General features: G+C 40.1%; 1 pseudogene across 1 annotated transcript; it reads left to right on the forward strand.

Annotated features, from left to right (window-relative positions):
• The first annotated feature begins 2,566 nt into the window (after positions 1-2,566).
• Positions 2,567-2,946, forward strand: LOC307101848 (large ribosomal subunit protein eL31-like; annotated as a pseudogene). Its single transcript has one exon. The product of its transcript is annotated as a large ribosomal subunit protein eL31-like (transcript).
• Positions 2,947-5,618: the final 2,672 nt, after the last annotated feature.

Genomic DNA, 5,618 nt, shown 5'->3' on the forward strand with positions numbered 1-5,618 from the left:
ATGTTACTTCCATTATTCTCATTATTCAGGGTACTATATATCTATTAATTCATTTTAAAAATAGCATAGGCTTTTTTGGCTGTCATATCACTCTGTAAACTCACACTGAGCTTGAGTTCAAATAAAATCCCCAGGTGTTTTGCATGAACACTGTTCAGGAAAGTTCCTCTTACTATAAATTTCCTACTGACCCAATAACAGACTTTCTTGAGCATATGATTTAGTTGACGACAAATCAATATAACATCATCATGGTTTTCTTGTTGCCAATTTGAAGTGGCATGTTTATAAACTCACTGATCAGCCTATCCCAAATGTTGGTCCCTAGTCAGTTGCCTACCATCTACTGCCAAAGCACTTACCATGTTGTGTTGTGAATTATTTGTCTTTACATCTGTCTTCTCTATGAGCTCCAATGGGCAGCAATTACATCCAACTCATCTTTCCAGTACCTAACATAAGATTTTTATATGTGGCATTTTGTTGAACAAGTGAATGAATGGAAGACATTCTTCACCACCGTGCATCATCCCTCTCCCCTTCTCCTCACTCTGACCTGTCCAGCAGACTGACTCTGCAACAATTGCATAGGCAAAAGTTTGACTTGGTGCAGTGTCTTATTATGATTATTTCTCCTTCTGGCACTATTTCTTTCTCATTGCAAGCACCTGCTTTATGTCCCACGGTTGACTGTACCTCTGTCTCCTTTAAGATGTCCATGAACATCAGCAGAAAGCATTAAACACAGAATAACTTCTACTAGGTCCCTAACAAGTAGTTGACAAGTCTCTGCATGAATATTTGAGCTTCTAGTGATGGTGAACTTCCTCCTAAAGCAACATCTCCAGTTCCAGATAACATCTCCAGTTCCAGATAACTCTTTATCCAAAGTATCCCACTCTCTCCAACACTCTCTTGGGCTTCTAGTTCTGCCTCTGAGGCTTTCTGGAATAAATGTAAGTCTTCTATGTGACAATCTTTCAGCTGTTTAAAGAGAGACTCAAGTCAATGTAAGTTTGTCTCCTCCATTATACACATTTGTCCATTATTTCAACTATACCTTGTATGATGTGTCTTCAGCTCACTTTTCTCTGGATACACTCCAGTTGGTAAAAGTCATTTTTAAAAAGTGATGCCCAGAACTAAACACTACCAGATTGTTTTACAGGGAAGGGAGACTCTTATTTCCTTGTGATAAGACCAGTGATTGCATTACTACTTTATTTTTCAACTGCATCACACTATTGACTTAACTTTACAGCCAACAATAACCATAAGATGTTTTCAATGTAATATATTGCCCACAGGGATTTTGTTACAGTTTTTAAACCTAACTACAGCATTTTATTCTTAGTGTTGGGAAATTTCACTTTCTTAGATTTAACCTTACATCTCCCATTCCAGCTAATCAGGATCACTTAAATTTTAACTCTATCATTTGACATATTAGCGATGTCTCCCAGTTTAATAAGTATGTTATTTTAATAATATACTTGTTAAATGTTGAATCTAACGTTTCAAACGACATTACCAGAGATATACCTTAGGCACTATTTAACCACATGGAACTGCCATTTGACCCAGTGATCCCACTTCTAGGAATATATCCTAAGAAACCCGAAGCACCAATCAGAAAGAATGTATGCACACCTATGTTCATAGCAGCACAATTTACAATAGCTAAAATCTGCAAATAGCCCAAGTGTCCATCGGTAGATAAGTGGATAAAAAAGCTGTGGTACATTTACACCATGGAATACTATGCAGCAGTAAAAAAAAAAGAAGAAGAAGAAGAAGCATTTCTTACCCTTTGAGACAGCATGAAGGGACCTGGAGAGTATCATGCGAAGTGAAATAAGCCAGTCAGAGAAAGACAAGTATCACATGATTGTACTCATATGCAGAATCTAAGTAACAAAATAAACTGGTGAACGGAGTGGATCCAGAGACAGGGAAGCATGGAACAGAGTTCGGAATCTCAGAGGGAAGGTAGGGTAAGGTGGGTGGGTGGGAGATAATCAACCAAAGATCTTGTATACATAGAAGCATAACCCATGGACACAGACAATAGGGTGCTGGGGCAGGGGTGAGGGAAAGGGTGGGCTGAAAGGGGTCAATGCGGGGACAAGGGGGACATATGTAATACTTCCAACAATAAAGAATTATTTTTTTAAAAAGAAAGAAATTGTGTCACAGGAGGTTTCACCAATGGGGAGTTGCCACCAGATGGCAACAGAGATCCTTGGAATCTAATTTTCCTGAGCAAGTTGAAGGTCCACCTAGGACTCCTTCTGATTTCAGCAGTTCTTATGACAAGTGCTGTTTCAGATGTTGGCTGACTTAGGAATCATGGTCATATTACATTTGGGGATACCATAATATAACATGTGAATTATACTCCTTTTATGAATACTTGGCTTTTGTTTTTAATTGATAGGGATTTTTCTGAGATTAAAAATTATTTTAAAATATGAAAGATGCAGTAAACTTAATATAACCAATTGGAGGGAATTTTGATATTTACTAAAATTAAAAATGAGAGCTTTCCAACTTAGGCCTGGCAATAATGACTCCCACAAAGAAGGGCGATGAGAAGAAGAAGGGACATTCTGCCATCAACGAGGTAGTGACCAGAGAATACACCATCAACCTTCACATGCCCATCCATAGAGTGGGTTTCAAAAAGTGTGCCCTTCAGGCACTCAAAGAGATCTGGAAATTTGCCAGGAAGGAGATGGGAGCTCCAGATGTGTGCTTTGACACCAGGCTCAACTAAGCTGTCTGTCTGGGCCAAAGGAATAAGGAATGTCCCATACTGTAAAGGTGTGCTTGTCCAGAACACATAATGAGGATGAAGATTCACCAAACAAGCTCTATATGTTGGTCACCTACATACCTCTCACCACTTTCAAAAATCTACGAACAGTTAATGTGGATGAAAACTAACTGCTGTCGAATAAAGTTATAAAACTGCCCAAAAAGTCCCATTTCCCTTAGTCCAGCCGTAGAAGTGTAGCTGTGGTTTCAATAAAGCTAGAAGCAAAGTCCATGTCCAGTTTCCTTTCCATGTTGGAGCTGTGTCTAGCTCAGCATCAAGCTAGTTGCAGTCAATTAGTCCCTTGTGTGTGGGGGTCCATGTGGGTGAATGCAAGAAAGCGGGAGCAAAGGAGTCCCAGAGTCACACTAGTCACACGAATACCAAGAGAGCCAAGAGCACAAGAGAGCGAACTACTTTGTTTAGGAATTTATGTATCTCAAATCTTCCCACCCTGGAGTGGCCAGGCCTATTCTGGCCAACCATCTCTGTTCCCAGGTGTGATTGACAGGTGAGTATCTTTCCTATGGCATACCAACATTGTGGGGCATGAGTCTATCCAGTCCCCTCCCCCCACTGTTTTGCAGGGAATGTACCTATAATGTCCAGTTTTCGCTTTGCTCCTTTCCTATCATTAATAATTAGCTAATTACAATGGTATCATTTCTACCTTTGTCTTTCTCTGAGGCACATTTGCAGAATTTCATGTCATTTGTTGTCTTACATAGTAAATAGGCAACATTGTCCAGACATTATTTGCTCAAATACAGTGCTTTGCAATCATTTGTATTTCTTTATTTTGTATTTCTTTATATTAAGATTATACCAGAAGGTTTAACTCTTTTTTATATATATATTTTATCGATTTTTTTACAGAGAGGCAGGGAGAGGGATAGAGAGTTAGAAACATCGATGAGCCTGCAACCAATGTACATGCCCTTGACCGGAATCGAACCCGGGACCCTTAAGTCCGCAGGCCAACGCTCTATCCACTAAGCCAAACCGGCTTCAGCCAGAAGGTTTAACTCTTGAAGGGGACAAAAGTTTGGCCATGCTGACGCTGCCTTCTGGGATATTGATTTTAAGCTGTATATTCAGGGGGGAAAAGTGCTCAGAAAGAACCTTTAACCCTTCCCTGCCTAAGAGATTTAGATGGAAAGGTTTACTCTAGGAAGGGAATCTTGGGATGTTGCCTTAGGCTAATTTGGATTAAGTATGGTAAATAGGAGGGCTTCAGGCTGGGGCCTGTTCCCTCAATATCCCGTGTCCAATTGTTTCTGAGTTGTCTAACAGGAATTTGCCTGCCAGGTGTGTTCCACTCTTCTTCAACTACCTGCAAATCTCCAATTTTCACTTCTGAAATCTAATATCCCACTCCCCACCTCTATCCTTTGTCCAAAATGTCATATATACTTAATGCTGCCTCACTATCTGTGGCATTTCCATGCATATGTGAATTCCCTATGTGCATGTATTAAAATTTGATTTTTCTCCTGTTAATTTGTCTCTGTTAATTTATTAGTCCACCCAGAAGAACTTTGAAGGTGAGAAGAAAAGTATTTTTCTTAGCCCCCAAACCCTGTTAATGTCTACCACAGAGAAGAAAATAATGCTATATAATAAAAGGATAATATGCAAATCAACTGAACAGTGGAATGACCTGAATGCCAGCGGCCCCTCACCCCAGACGGCCCCACCCCCAATCAGCCCCCAGCCCCAGCCAGCCAGCCCCGAATAACCCCCATTGGGGTGGGCCAGCTGGACCCCACCAGTGCACGAATTCGTGCTCCAGGCCTCTAGTAACTAATATTTTTGAACACTACATGTCAAACACTGTGCTAAATGCTTTAAGTTGATTTATTATAATTTATTTAAGAGAAATACTAAGATGTAGTGATTAAGAGAATAAGCTCTGAATCAAACTATCTAAGTTTAAAACTAGGCAGTTTATTTGGGGATAATAAATTATTTAATCTCTCTAAACCTGTTTCCCAATCTCTAAAATGAGACTAATAAAAATACATAATGTCATTGTTGGGGAGGGGAGTAAATGAGACAAAGTATTAAAAGCACCTATGAGGCTCTTGGTGTTTGTCAACAAATGAATGAGTATATATTCTACAAATAAAACTTTTAACTGAAGTTTAAATAACTTGATTCTAAATTTGACTAAATTTGTGAACAGTGTTTTATCATTTTTTTATACCAAGTGCAGCTGCCTCATACAGAGATGTGGGTCTGATATAGTAACCACTTTTTAGCTTGCTGCCTCTGAGAAATTGAAAGAGGAAGCTTGCCATCTAGTGGAAACCTGTTGAATTCCAGAGCTGCTTCTGAGTTCTGGCAAATTCTTGAATTCCAGTGAATTGTTAATTTTATATATTTTGTGAGAAACTTTCTTCAAGTAGTTTTTCTGTACACATTTTGTTATGGGGCGACCATCTGTCTTTGATCACCAGAGACAGAGATCAAAATTTATGAGCCTTTAATAAACTGGCCAGTGACTGCAGTTGCAGCACTCTACCGCGGTAAAGGCCGAACTGCAGTGCAGACCTCAGGTGTTACGGCAAATTTATACTCGGAAACCACAAGAGGGAGTTAGGACAGTTACAATGACAACCCAAAGGTTACAAAGGTTATTTCAGCCGTTTCCAAGAACCTCAGGGCACAGGTGCAACGCTTGGGCACGCTTGGGCTTGGCCGGAGCTTGAACCTCCACCTCCCTCTAAACTCCAACCGACCCATTGTTCAGTGACCTACTCTACCTCCCTCTGTCCTAAGGCATCCTGCCTCCAGGCAGCGG

This window comes from Cnephaeus nilssonii (genome assembly GCF_951640355.1).
Source record: "Cnephaeus nilssonii genome assembly, chromosome: 1".
Taxonomy (NCBI): Eukaryota; Metazoa; Chordata; class Mammalia; order Chiroptera; family Vespertilionidae; genus Cnephaeus; species Cnephaeus nilssonii.